The sequence below is a fragment of the Sinohyriopsis cumingii genome, chromosome 8 (genome assembly GCF_028554795.1).
Source record: "Sinohyriopsis cumingii isolate HCF-2022 chromosome 8, ASM2855479v2, whole genome shotgun sequence".
NCBI lineage: Eukaryota > Metazoa > Mollusca > Bivalvia > Unionida > Unionidae > Sinohyriopsis > Sinohyriopsis cumingii.
This window is the reverse complement of record NC_142968.1, coordinates 20,963,035-20,978,249: the sequence shown is the minus strand read 5'-3', so window position 1 is coordinate 20,978,249 and position 15,215 is coordinate 20,963,035.

The window sequence follows — 15,215 nt, the reverse complement described above, 5'->3', positions numbered from 1 at the left end:
ACAGTACGCAATCTCTGGACGACTATGCATTGGTGAGAAATCAGCTATCACAAGTAAGCGCAGACAGTAATCAACTATAACGAGTAAACAAAGACAAATCACCTATAACGAGTAAGCAAAGATGGATCAACTATAACGAGTAAGCAAAGACAGATCAACTATCACGAGTAAGCGCAGACAGTAATCAGCTATAACGAGTAATCAAAGACAGTATGGTGTGGAACAGAAATGCCAACTCACATATACAGCATCTTAACGTGAAACTAAAGAATGTAGGCATCATTCAAAAGTCTAACAACTTATTTACGTGCTAAAATTACATATTTATTTTGGTACAAGTATAGATCGGAGGTATTTAAAATTTGTAACAAGTGGATCATGTAGAAAGAAATGACGATTCAGAAATTTGCAGTGAAGTTTTGAATAGACTTTCTTAATGGAAGGGACCAGACAGGTGTCACTAGAAATGTTGTAAGTGTTCCGTTACTGTGTGCAGAGTAATTGATTATCTTTACATATGTAGCTAATCCGGTTCAGAATATTCTTAATAAACTGCAACAGCACTGTTCTCTGTGGAAGTTGACGATAAAAAGCAAACAATAGCGTTTGAATCTGGATGGGGAGGTTATCTCCGTAGCTATGCAAATTTGTAGTATGTTCAGTGGAACGTAAGATAGAATCATATAATAAATACCTTAGTAGTCTATTTTTTTTACAGACCCCCCTGCCAGCTGTGTCACAGGACAATAGCTGTGCAGACAAAGACAATGCATAGTCTGACATTTCAGATCAGCAAATTACTTGTTAATACTTTACTGTATGTTTGGTAATAAGTAAGTAGATATGTACGTTCTGCCTATTTTCCTTTGAGGTCTATGTCAACCTGTGTACTGGGTTGTTTACTAGTATCAAGACTACGATATTTTGATCGGCATCATCAATTATTGTTTTGGGTTGTGTATTTACCGTATCATCGTCGTCTTTATTTGCAGGGTTTTCCTATTCTTTCATTCCTATGAGTAGCAAAGTGGGCAACTTTAGGTTCTAACTGAAGTTGGGGTGAGGGTGGCTATGTTAAACTGGGTCCAACATTGACGAAGAAGTTAATATTAGGCCTTCACGTTGAAAGGTATGTTTTGTAACAGAGTAGCAAGAGACTACATTCTGCACTCTGACTGAAATACTATCTTACAGCATACATTTCAAAATGAAGAATATGTCTGTCAGACAATGTGTGGTTGAGATGTGTGTGTGTGTGTGTGTGTGTGTGTGTGTGTGTGTGTGAAAGAGAGAGAGAGTCTGTGTGTTTGAAAAATAAGTCAATCGTTTTGTTTTTCAAAATTCCATTATATTTGTAAGCCCCTCTCACTTAAAATGAAGAAGATAGACCAGGGCTTATCCCTTCCTTTTGCATGTACAAATATAAGACATGATCATATTTACAAAGCTGAGAACGTTGAAAATTAAAATTCGATTTCCTCTGATCGTTTAAGATGGTTGAATTTTGCCTTGAATGTTCATTACGTTTCTGTGCTATAGAAAATAGATGACCATAATATTCACAAAAACACGTTTCTATTTTATTATCGTTTCTAATGAAATTGCGTTCATAATATATCAGTATATGTTCTAAAGGCAATAAAAGACTTCGATGATGAAGAAAATAGGCAAAATACTGGACACTCACAATAGAATCTGATCTTGTAATCTGTCATTTTCAATCGAGGGAATGATGCATTTCGACTGATAAAATCAATGATGTCGTCTTGAGGAGAATGTGAACCATACTGGCCACTTCTTCTGTTGTAAACATAGCAATCAACATAATAAAACATCATTCATTTTGTATTACCTCTTCACACTGGTCATGCCCTACAACGACATGGCGGGATATTTCAGACCATTTCAAAAGGTATACAATAGCGAAAGGGCGAAATTAATACGAGATATTAGATCACCTGTATCTAAGGACGCCATATGATGCGATATAATGTAGAACCCACAAATTCAGTCTGTCTAGTTAAATTCTTCGATCATCCTTTAAATAATGTGGAATCTACTCTTTCGTTTCTTCTGCCATAGACCGTGTTTCATCAATACCAGCTGCAGTATTCCACGATGAAAACATCAACTCCAAGAACGTTAGCAATGCCGACTATTCCATCTCTCCACAAAGGAACGAATGCTTTATTCTCAAGGACAAAACAGTAGGTTGTCATCCGGGCCGTAGGGAGCTATCGTGGGACTGGGGTAAGAAACACCCGGGCATCTCCTAATTCTTGTTCAAACAAAAAATTTCTTTTATAAAATTAAAAGGTGTTGTTCGATCCAGGTCCCTTTACAGGCCCGGGCTCTGGGAATGTATCCCCGGTTGCCCCCCCCCCCCCCCACCATTTTTGTCGGCCTGGTTGTCATACTCCGAGTCCAACAGTTGAGCTGCTGGTTTCTTCAACAAGAAGGAGAGTGTTTTTCTGGACACATCGAAGAAGACCTCAAAGAAGACCACTATGTAACTCAACGAACTAACGGCTGTTGTTGGTGGAAAGCGTATAACAGGGGATAGAACTGTGCCGGAAAAAAAGTAATAGGGCATCTTGAAATGCAATGGTCATAATCAGCAAACAGAAATGTGGAAAACGAAGAAACGCAAAAGTCTAAGGAATCTCCTCTATCTGAGGGTTAAAAAAAATCCGGGAAAAACAGAGCTTACGCCCCACTTCTAAGGTACAGCAGTCAGCGAGTAATACTATGACTGGTCCATCTGGCAAGCAGGTAATACCAGTATGGGACTCGGACTACAAAGAACACGCCTGAGTCTGTAGAGGACAGCGAACCCTGGTGCATACGAAAACACAAACAGCCAGATAACACGAATCACCATGACTGCATCAAATTCTTCAGTCTGGCACATTACTGTGTTCAATGCTGCAGTCAATGGATTCATTTAAAGTATTGCACGATGGTAAGAGTCTTGAAGTGAAATGAGGTCTTTAGCTGTCCCTGTCAGAATTGTCAAGGAAAATCGTGGCAGAATGTAGAGATGTTTATGTACCTAATTTCGAAGTTAACAATTAATCTTCGTTTCAACCAGCTCTACAAAGTTATCAATCCAAATTTGTTACTTCTTTTCCGTTGACAAAAGTGTGAAGAAAAATTGCTGATTCGTATTAGGATGACTAATTGTTATGTTCACCATTGTTGCCATTTTGTGTCACCTCAAATGTTTTATAGATACGATGGTCACAAACAGTGCTGCGATCAGTGAACACTTCGCTCTTCCCTTCTTTCTTTACCTCCTCTGCTATAGAAGGTGTCGACATCGACATAATCTTTTTGACCCAAGGTTTTATTTCTTCTCATCAGGAAGTAGAGGAGGGTGTCAACAAGGAAGCTGCAGTCTGACTATGTATTGGAGCAGACAGAGTTTGAAACACATCTCGTGTGTCTTTCGTCTTCCATACTTGTGAATATGTCTGTCTTGGAGGTAGTTCTTCCTTATTTGATGACAAAACTGAAACCTATTTATAAGAAACTTCCACTTCCACTGCTCGATTGCTGTTGCGGCTAAAAAAGTGACATTTTCTAAGACAAACGTACGAGACAGAAAATGTTTGTCACAGACTTTACTGCATTTATCCAAAGAACTGTGGTGATCCAGTCCGTAGAAAACACCTCATCAGTAGTGAATGGGGACAAGATAGAGTCAGTGAACTTGAATGTCAAAATAGTGTGTTCGCCGTTTGGGGTCTATGGGACTTTAACATGGGTGGGACTGTATAGGGTCAGTGGGAATTTAACATAGGGAATGTATAGCGGCAATGGATTGGGACTGAATTATTATAAAAGCAGCAGGGAAGTTCTACAGACCCCCTGGCTCAGATAAATTTAACCCTCCCACCAAACATTTCTCCGTAGAAGCCTCAGAAAGCAGAAATAACGCCTCCTACGCAAAATAATCCGCAAAATTTCAACCCAAAGTGCATTTTTAGGCATAAAAAAAAACAGCAATTTTTTGGGGGGGGTAGGAAAATTTGTTTGTTATTGCAAATTTGGACTGCGGATGCTAATTTTATTTCACATTAAAACAATATCGTTGAAAATAAGATGAGTCGGAAAACTAGCACAGTTGGAGAACCTCAATCTGCTAGATTAGCGCGAGAACAACTAGCGGCATTAAAGAAACTCATTCCGACAAAACAATTATTTAAGAAAAATGTTCGTGGTTACGAAGATATGCAACATGGAATTTTAGAAACTTCGGCAAAATGGTTGAAGCCAGTTACTAAAACAATCGAACAAACTGTATATGGTGACGAAAAAGATAAGGAAGATGAGGAAGCCAGAAAACGTGGAATTTTTCGTGCGTTGAAAGGTATTGAGGAGCAATCACGAACGTTACCCGATCGATTAGCAATAGCAGCAGCGGCAGCGCAGCAGGGTGGACAACCTGCAATTGCCTTTAAAGTAGGTCGTAAAGGAAAAACTGAAGCAAGACCTAGAGGGAGAAAACCTGGAGTAAAAAAAAGAAAATTTGATATCGATGATTTAAGAGAAAATTTCACCGATGAGGGATGGAATATAATATCACAACCGCTATCTACGATATATAGTTTAGATCAATTTGGTCAACTTGCTGAAGATATGTTCAGTATTCGAAATGACTATTTGTCTGATATAGGAAGAGGAAGATATCCAACTCGTAAAAGTTGGTTTAGTATGTTATTTAGAATTTATGATGGAAAAACGCAAGCGAGTGAAAGGGATCCATCTTTTAGAAGATTTATGGCAGCAGCAGACGATAGATATGATCATAATAAACAAATGGCGGAAGAAAGAAAACAGCAAGAGAAAGAAAGAAAACAGCAAGAGAAAGAAAGAAAACAACAAGAAAGAAAAGAAAAAACTAAAACACGAGGAAAAAAAGTAGTACCACAGGAAGATATTCAACCACAGGAGCCAATATTTCAACCAGAGGAATTAGGAGCTAGACCAAAAGAAAAAACTCCACCTCAGAAAAAAGAGAGAAAATCGAAAAAGAAAAAAGATCAGAGTGATGAACCGATAATTGTTCCCGAACATATATTATCACCGGCTAGTAGTTTGTTTACAATTAATCCTAAAATATCTGCTAGAAATTATTTGGATGAAAAAATGCTGCATTTAACCCGCAACTATGATTCAGTAGTTCAGATGGCTGCGGATAATTCTCCGGAAAATAAAAGATTACTTTTGCGAAAAGATATTGATGTTGATAAAATTGAAGAAATTGATTGGCTAGCAATAATGTATTTTGGTAGTTTAGAAAAACCAATAATATATGATGATGAAAATTTTGGAAAATTTTCATCAGATGTTATTAAATACAGATTTTCGAGTGCGAGAAAGACAATTTCGCCACCTAAAAGTAAAAGTTCGTCACCCAAAAGTAAAAGTTCGTCACCTAAAGATAAAGGTTCACCGCCTAAAAGTGATAGTCCTGAATCATTTTCCTTTGATCCTCACCACTCTCCTCTTCTCTCTCCCACATTATATCCAAGGGAACCTTCTGTATTCCCCTCTTGGCGCCCCCCACCTGTGGAACCAACAGCTTCAAACTACAGGGGTCCCACTGAAAAACCAACAAGATGGGGAATTGACCCGGGGGAGGGTAAAACACTTAGGGGTGTTACTCCTTCACCTCCACCAGAATATTCACCACTGACGTCGTCGGGGTCATCACCAGGGTCAGCAGAGGAGAAGAAATCTTCATCGCCGTCAGATGAAATATTTTACGTAACGCCATTGGAATCTCCAGAAACAAAAAAAACAGGAAGTGGATATTCAGTTTGTCCCGATAGTGTTGTCAATGATGTATCTCGCCTCGAAGTATTAATCGGAGGAAAACGAGCCGGAAATAACTCCCGTGAGATAGTCAACGAAGCATCAGATATTTGTCAGCGATTATTCCGTGGTGGTATCATCGATTCTCACATTTACAAGGAGTTTGTCGATGAACTCATCGATTAAATCAATACAATTGAAATAACATGATTGTTCATAAACATCAACGCAGACCTAATCAGGTCCGCATAGTAAACTCTCGATTGCCAGTATACAAATATATTCACGGTAATGGATTTGGCGATATCATTGGAAGTCTTGTCACGCGAGTAATACCTAAAATTGGACCAATGGTAAAACAACTAGGATTAAAAGCAATAGGAAAGATAGGTGAGACTGCTGTTTCTGGTATTGGTAATTTGGCTAGTAAAGGCTTCAACGCTATCAAAGATAAAATATTAAGTTTAGTACGTAAAAAGCAACCCGTCAAATTACCCATTACCAGCGAAATGCCACCTGAAGTCAGTAAGGCTATAAATGATGCGGCAAATAAAAAAATAAATGATCTAGCACAGGAAGCTGCTATAACAAATCTAGTGCAGGAAGTTGCTAAGACAAATCTAGCTCAGAATGTTGCTAACACAAATCTAGCAAATACAAGTTTTGTTTCAGGCGATGGTCTTCGTTTTAGACGATATTATTAATAATAAATGTTCTCACAAGTGTCAAATGAAGTATTTGACATGGATGAACCAGTAGGTAGGGATACATCAGTGCGAGATTTCCAGTATTTCTCGTACGACACAGTTACACCAAATACTGATAATCGCCTGGAAATTCAAGTTCACGATACAACAAGATATTTTCTTCCATCTGAGGCATATATCGAAGTTACCGGTGAAATTACTAGAGACGACGGTGTTACTCTCTATGGAGCAGATTTTAGAGTCGGATTTGTTAATAACGGTATTATGGCATTATTCAAGAGCGCCACTTACATGATTGATGGAAAAGAGATTGAGTCAATTACCAATGATGTTGATTTAGCAACAACGATAATAGGTCTAGCGAGATATTCGGATGATTTTACCAGATCAGCTGGTCCGGGTATGATGTTTGCCAAAGATAATTCTGATCGTCCCGATAGTAGACCGCTTGATATTAGACAACCCAACGATCGCGCCGCTCCCAATCCAGGTCTCAGTAATGTTGTCCAAGATCTTCCCGTTGGCACTAATCCTGATTATAATCTCGGATTTGCCACGAGAAAATCCATGTTGTGGGATATACGTAGAAAATTCTCTTGTGCTATTCCGTTATCTCATATATTTGGATTTTGCAGGCATTTTAGAAAAGTTATTTACGGAGCAAAGCATACCGTAACATTTATTAGAAAAGCAGATAGTAATGATGCTATTTGGCGAGAAGGTGATATCAATTACCAAACGAACGTGGTAGGTGCAAATGATCACACGAATCATGGAGGTAGGGTAAAATTACTAAAATTTACCTTGTGGATGCCAGCGATAACTCCATCATTAATCGTGGAAGAAAAATTATTATCATTTATGAATCAAGGTGGTAAATCTATCATGTCATGGCTAACAACAACAACAGATTCCACAACTACTGATATTGATGGTGATTTTACTTGGCGTATTGCATCGCAGCAAGGTACCTCTGCGCCACGTCATATCTTTGTCGCTTTTTTGCATACACGAAGATATCATCAATTATATAGCCACATGATATTCGATAATATTCACGCAACAAACGTGTCACTGAGAGTAAATGGCCAACAGGAGCCATCCGAGGAAATATCCATCAATTTTGAAAATTATTCGACAGCTCGCGCATATCATCGATTGTTAAGTTTCATGGGTCGCGATCAAAATATCGATACTGGATTGCAAATATCACAACTAGATTTTAATAAACTTTATCCTATTTATTACTTTTCCTTGGAACATCTCGATTTGATAAAGCAATCCGTCGTCGATATTCATTTCAAAGCTAGAATTCGAACAGGAAATAATTTATATAAGGTATTCGCAGTAATTCTCAGTGATAGAACAATGTTCCTGGAAGGCATCAGCGGTAGAATGAGAGTCATCGATGCACCCGTAGAGAACATGTGATAAATTCTAAATTTAGATTAAGTGATTATTAATATGCCATACGATCACGTCAGCGTAACTCTGACCCCGGGTCAGGTGAAAAAACTTCATGCAGCAACAACAGCGCGACGAGGTTTAAGTTTAACCTTAAAAAGTAATCAGCTTCACGGTGGACCTAACAAACTATCGTTAACTAAAAATCAACACGGACATTTCACCAGAGCCAGATCAGCAAATACTGGTATTCGCCTGAATCTCTCAATAGGAGCAATCAGAGATATGATCAAAGTAGGTGGTATTTTTCCTTTATTCGCAGCTATTCCAGGATTAATAGCTGCAGCGGCCCCCATGATTGCAAAAACAATAGGATTAGGTGCACTCGGTGGGATAAGTACCGCATTAGGAAAAAAGATCGTCGGAGGAAGATATCGCAAAAAAAAGGGAGGGATATTTCCGCTTCTTCCCCTTCTCACAAAATTATTGCAGCCGCAACAAGGATCAGGCCTTTACCTAAGACGACCCCCGTACGGATCCGGTCTAAGTCGAGCCTACCAGCCTCAAATTTAGATTTAATCAGTGAAGCAAAAAAAAAGAAAATAAAATTTTTCAGAGGCGTATTTATGCGAGATCAACTACCAGATAAACCAAATCTCACCGAGACAGGAATAATAAATCTTGATAAAAATTCCGGCCCTGGCACTCACTGGGTTGCGTATGCGATTAATCCTCGCGAAGTTATTTACTTCGACTCATATGGATTAGCACCGCCAAATGAATTTATCAAATACGTGTCAAAACTAAAACTTCCGGTTTGGTATTCAACACTTCCAACACAAACATTAGCAGATCCACCAATATGCGGCCCGGAGTCAATTAATGTCCTTGATGCAATTTCAAAATCATCCAACTCTTATCGCAAAATTTTATTTGAATATACCGTAGATAAATATCATGGTTGACATTTACGGTAGGTCTCTCTTTAGGAAAGAAAAAAAAGACGTAGTCGACATTGATACATCAAAATTCGCAACCAAGAGCGATATTAACAATCTTTTATCTCTGTCAGAGGTGGATCCTGGCGAAGTTGCTGTTTTTCAAAATACCGAAGGGCGATTACAAACTAGTAACGTTAAAATAACTGATATAATCAAGCGAGACGAATACCGTGATCACATTAGTCAGTTTACTCGCCAATCGGAGATGGTATTAAAATCTATTGCTGATATCGCCGATATTATAGCAAAGTTACCCCTGAAGGCCGATAAAGCATTACACGACGATCTTCAGGACAGAATGACAAAAAGACTTAATAGGCTAAATAACGACCTTAAAAAACTTGACGATGTTTTAGATAAATTTAGCAAAAAATTTGACGAGAATATAAAAACATCCAGTGATACTTCCTCCGCATCAAATAAAAAAACCGATCAAGCATCACATGACGATCTCAGCGAGAAAATAAAAAAAATCAACGAGGAAATTACTAATATTCTTGCCGAAATTAACGAAGTAAATATCTCGATGGGTCAAAAACCATCAATCGACGATCTCAACAAAAAAATCAACGAGGAAATTACTAATATTCTTGCCAAAATTAACGAAGTAAATATCTCGATGGGTCAGAAACCATCAATCGACGATCTCAACAAAAAAATCAGCGAGGAAATTATTAAACTCAGCGATCTTGTTGTTCCCGAATTTACCAAGGGGTTTAACGCGATGCGTGAATTGACAGATGAGAAAATAAAAAAAATCAACGATGAAATTAACGTGGTACGTGAATTGGCGCGTCAAAAGTTAGATACATCAACGTACGACGAAGAAATTCGAGATTTAAGCACGAAACTTCTTGCTGCAACAGCAAAGATTGACCAATCCGTCGATAAAACTGGTCACGCCACTGACGTAAAACAATTAGGTAGGGAAATTATCGAAACAACCACAAAAATTAACAATATCAACACAAAAATATCGTCAATGAACCTTGGAAGATTATCGCAAATTTCGATACCAACGGAGGTAGAAACAAAAAATATTGTCTGCAATGTGCCATTTGTGTTTAAGACATACAATTATAATTGGGACCCTAAAAAAGGTAGTATCGGATTTTATTTCACCGTACCAATTACCGGCGTATATCGAGTACATGTTATTTCCAAGATAAAGTTTAAAATAAAATCGAATCGTGAAATTCATGAATTCTACCCCGGATTTTTTATTATTTCTATAGAAAAAAATACCGGCGTAGACTGCGATCTAGAACCGCCAGATAGAACCACCACAAGACCGGTGGATTATTTTGTAATTTTCGAATATTTATCGGGATTGGAAACAGTTGGTATTCCAGGATAAACATGATAATCCCGTAATTGTTATCGTAAGATACTAATAAATGACCGCATCTGATTACCGATACAATCAGGCGCGATCATGGCAGGATTCGTTAAAAAAACTCCTCGACGATTATCAGATAAAAATAAAGAAATACCAGCGCAAATTAGTTATCATTGATGTTGCAGTGTACGCGGTATCTGCTGTGGTCGCTGGTGCAGGAATAATTTTATCCGCGGTAACAATGATAGCGCCAATCGTAGCAACAATAATAATCTCGTCAACAACAGCAATCGCGGGTGTTCTTAATATCATCGCGAAAAAAATATCATCGTGCACAAGTGAAAAGTTATCTTCGTACAAAAGTAAACTAACTAAGGTAAATGATGCGTACTCGAAGTTATCATCGCTACTTTCCGAAAGTCTTAATGACGGTATTATATCCGATCTAGAATTTTCTTCAATGATTAGTATTTACTCGGAGATTGAACAAATGAATATTAATAATGTCCGAGTTAGCCCAGATCGTGACAAACACGACACCACCAACAACAACGTTAATATCGCTAAGTTCAACGAAACCCGAGTTTAGTATTAATTTTTCAACACCAATTAACGTTAGCGAAATTGCATTAACACAGTTGCGTGTCTACAACAGCTGGCCAAATGTTAGATCAAAATCATTCGGTAATTTGATGTCAAATAATTCACTAGTTTTTGCAAATAAGAATAAACCCGATGGAACACCGGATTGGATCGTTGTTGGTATACCAACGGGCAGTTATGAAATTGATCAGCTGAATAATGAGTTTACCACTAGAATATCAAATATAACCGGCGATGCTAATCCGGGAATAAAGATATCTGCGCACGAACCAACATTGTCATCGATCATCGAAGTAAAATCGCCGTATATTGTTGATATTTACCAATCGTCGATTAGAACCGTATTAGGTTGGCCCGAGGTTGCACCTCTAGCAGAACCAAAGAAATCGGATGTTATTATTCCAGGTTGGTATGAGGAGGCAATTCCAGAAATACCGGAACCAAAAAAGGAAGATTTTACCACCAACGAAGGATGGTATGGAGATATCAAACACAAACCTCTGATCCACAACGCCATCAATCTCATGAATAACCACAAAATTAACCTAGTAATGTTCGCTTTCACTTTTATTAACGAAAGAATTCTCTCGTGGTTGCCTCTTCCTAAAATCCCCCCAGATGTGAAAATCTTCGACGCTACCCACATTAACAGGATAATAGCCCCCATAGACGGTATCTTGGTAAGAAGAACACTAGACGAGTTTATTCAAGAACACGAATTACAATTAAATTTATTGCGAGGATCATTTCATGAATGCATCCTAAATAAATCTGGTTCATGTAGCGAAATTATAAAGCACGTGAAGATTTTAAATCAACTTGCAAATGATATTGAATATTATCATGATATGTTTATTCGGGCGATAGTCGACGATATATCAATTGCCGACTATGTTCTTCCTATTAGCAAATTCGAGTTGATCAAGAACTCGGGTGAGAAACAAAAATTCATGAGAGTATTTGAATTAATCGAGGAAACACTACCAAAATTTAAATTTCCTAATTCTGATTTTGATGCGATGAGAAAATCCGTCACTGATACCATTGATGATTTATTTCCGAAATTACATGCCTCATGGACCAAAAAAATATATTCAGAATTGATTCTTAAACACAACAATGATCCTTCCAAACTCGGACGGCATACCTCGCCGGGTATCGTTAATATAACGGATGTTATCGCGATTTATCTTCACGCGGATGTTGTCGAGGGTAGCTATAATGTTGATTCGTCAGTGTCGAATCAAGCGAATCAGGGATTTGTATTGTATTCATTTTCACCTAGCGCATCTCCCGGTTATTTGATAATCAAGGAACCAATGAATCCGTTTTACCTGCGATGTCATAATCGATTTTTGTCAAGAATAAATTTCAAACTAACGGATCAGAAAGGAAATTTACTTGATATACGCGGGGAAACTGTGAGTATCAATCTTTTGGTGAAATCATAGATTTTTAAATCGCAAGTGAGATTTTCCAAATCTGTATCCGTGGGAAAAATGGGCGAAAAAAATAAATAAAAACCAGGGGAATGTTCAAAATTAATCTTTTTTTTTTCGTTTTGCGGAGATATTCAATTATTCTTCGTCACTCTCCGAATCAAATATTATTGGTACATAGGAGAATTTGATCCACGAATCAGCATCATAAGAAAATGTTGCGTTGTATTTTCCTTCTGCCACTCGTTTTACTGAATGCGAGTCAATAACGAAATGTTTTGCTGCTGCAGACATCGATGTAAACGCGATTTCCTCACCTGTTGCTTGATTCACTGATTTAACAGTCCTCGAATAATTAGGAAATCCACGGTTATTACCAAATCTTGAATTTTCACTCTGGGTTACCGCGCGCAGATTGGAAAGTTTATTGTTAAGTTTATTACCGTCAATGTGGTCGATAACAAGTCCGATCTCTATTGGTCCTTTGTAGCATTCGAACACAAATCTATGATTCGAATAACATTCTGTTCTTTTATTTCTTTTATGGACTGTAAATTTGAGATATCCCGAATTACAAATACTACCAACACGTTTCTTTGTTTTGATGTTTCTGACATTACCATCCTCAGATGCTTCGTAACCTTCGATGATGGGATGCGATTTATACTCGCATGTGATTTTCATTGTGGGAATCGCTGATTTCATTTCCATATATGATATTCTCTTTGTTTAAATCGAAATTTGCTTTGAAACGATTAATATAATCTTCTTCGCATTTTATTACCGAGGAGGATCTTTTCTCATAATATCTTCGTAATTCACGATATTTTTTCCCTCCACAGGAGAAACACAATCGAGTCCTTCCTCGAATGCCAACTTGACAAATTAAACATCGCTGTGGTCCTTTGTTACCTCGTCGAACTTCGTATATATGAGCGCCGCAGTATTCACCTCTGCAGGATTTGTTACATGATTTTGTTGATCCAACTGTTATCCATTTGCATTGCATATTATAATTTAGATATTTGTCTAAAATATAATAATGGATTTATTTGATCTTGATGAGGCAGAATATATCATTCCTGAAGTTGATAATGCTAAGAAGGAATTCTTTGATGATGGAGCGATTCATGTTTGGTCGACATGGAAAACTAACTTTGTTGATGCTACGATGAATTTGGAGCGAGCGAAAAAGATAATCGAACATATAAAAAACTCACACAAAGAAGAGAGATTTATTTTCGGAATAAAATTTATTGCACAAATGCCCGATGATACTTGGATTATTCGTGATAAACGAGATCCAGTACGCGGTGGCAAGAAAAATGTTGTTCTTGATAAAAATTCGAAACCAGGATTGTTATTAGGGATTGATGGTCCTTATTATGCTAGGGCGTATCCTTCTAGTGCTGTTGTCTATGGAATTTATCGGCTGAATAATAATCCTGATGTGAAAAATCTACCTACGATGAGGGAATCGCCGATAATAAACTGCGTGGCTGAGCGAGTTATCGAACATATGAGAAATGCTCGTCGTGGATCTGGTCTGACTCAATTGAGATTGAATAAAATTAATTCATGGGCAAAGACAGTTGCTGATGGCGCATCAATCGATGATGTTGCTGCGCTGAGCAAGAAACTTAAATTTCCTATTACGGTTAAAACGTTATCGGGTGAAATATTATATTCGTCACCGTATAAGTCTCGAGGAACACCAATCGAAATTGTTGATCATAATTCACATGCGTGGAGTCAGTCGGTAATGATATTCCCACGAGATCGTGTTGTTAAGTTTTATCCCGTTGATGGCACAAAAGACAATTCTGATGCAATGTTTAGGTATATCAAACTATTAGCCAAGTCCGATCCAATATCGATTTGGTTATTTTCTAGCGAAGAAAGATACGATCAATTTATCTTGCCACGCGGAGATATTTACCGTGATGAAATATTACATGAATCAATGAGAAATATCGCGGTGAAGTATTCATCAAATCCAGATCAGTTACTGACAAATTGTTTTACTGTTCCGTCTGTTGCTGCTCATGCTGCCAGAGAAAGAAATTCGTGGAAACCTACAAGGAATGAATTTCTCAATGATATTCAACTTAGCTGTATCGAATACGGCCATGGAGGATTATGGAATACCAAGTATTATTTCGAAGATATGATTTCCGTTGATATGAGCGCATGCTATCCTGGAAGTTTCCTTGGGTATGGCGATTGTGCAGATTACTTTGCTAAATTCGGCCATCCTACCAGCGAGATGACGAGAGTGGCAATTAACGGACCGTTACCTGATTTTGTCATGACAGGATTCGCTCATGTTACTTCATTCGAACTTGCTGAAAATTTGCATAAGATTTGCTATATTTGGTTTGGTCGGCATTTATCTCAGCGAAGATGGGTCCCTACGGTATTGTTGAGATATATGCTGGATTCGTCGATGTTGATATCGCTGATGGTGAGTGAAGCGATTATATCGTATAGAAAGCAGACCGAGGTGTGGTTACCCACGGACTGCGAGAACGCGAAAGATATTGGAAGAAAAATAATTGGTAAATTTACTCAAGGAGGATCAGTTGATCATAAACATCGCCACGCTAGGTTATTTATCAATGATGCTGAGATGGATTTTATTATTGCTGATACAGTGTCTCGTGGAATATTTTGCAACAGAGAAAATATTATTATTGATGGAGAAAAATTGGGTACAGTGATCACTTATCTCGATGGAGAATCCGCGCAGTATACTCATTTAAGATCATCAATGCTAGCTTATGTCAGTATTAATTTACTGTCGATGATAAATAAATTTGCTGATATCGCGGTAAGGGTTGCAACGGATTCATTTTATATCGATAAGAAATATCAGTGTAGGTTGGAAAATTTAATCACCGAT